Source organism: Myotis brandtii, unplaced genomic scaffold, assembly GCF_000412655.1.
Source record: "Myotis brandtii unplaced genomic scaffold, ASM41265v1 scaffold332, whole genome shotgun sequence".
Classification (NCBI taxonomy): Eukaryota; Metazoa; Chordata; class Mammalia; order Chiroptera; family Vespertilionidae; genus Myotis; species Myotis brandtii.
Genome location: NW_005362797.1, coordinates 2,175,175 through 2,175,613, shown reverse-complemented (window position 1 = coordinate 2,175,613; position 439 = coordinate 2,175,175). Strand labels below are relative to the sequence as shown.

The window sequence follows — 439 nt, the reverse complement described above, 5'->3', positions numbered from 1 at the left end:
GCAGGCTGGGGGAGAACCTGTTCCTGGCCTTCTCCATCTTTGAGGGGCTGCCCACATTCCTGGGCTCATGGCCCCTCCCTCCACCCTCAAAGCCAGTAATGAGTCGTCTGACCTTGATCCTCCTTGTCGCATCTCCTGCTCCAGCGCTGGCTCCTGCCTCTCTCTTTCACATGTAAGGACCCTGTGACCAGAGCACAGGCGGTCGGTGTGAATTGCTGGATTCTGTGTGGTAGCTCCGCGTAGAGGCCACTCATGAGCAGCAGTGAGGGCTGTGGGCTGCCCTCCCACAAGCTCCCCTCGCCAGCTGGTGCCCCAGTGCGTGCATGGTGCAGACAGATGGCACCATCAGCAGGGACGCCGCCTGGGCTGGGCGGGGTCCTAGCTCTCTGGCATCTCGGGCATGAGAAGCGCCCCCCACCCCCACCCCAAAGGCCCTCTG

The 439-nt window shown here is 63.1% G+C and overlaps 1 long non-coding RNA gene across 1 annotated transcript in view; it reads right to left on the bottom strand.

Annotated features, from left to right (window-relative positions):
- Window positions 1–439, bottom strand: part of LOC106726926 — a 5,486-nt gene extending 5,047 nt beyond the window's left edge. The window contains exon 1 of the long non-coding RNA XR_001363064.1: window positions 113–439. This is a non-coding gene — a long non-coding RNA (uncharacterized LOC106726926). The remainder of the gene's footprint in view (window positions 1–112) is intronic.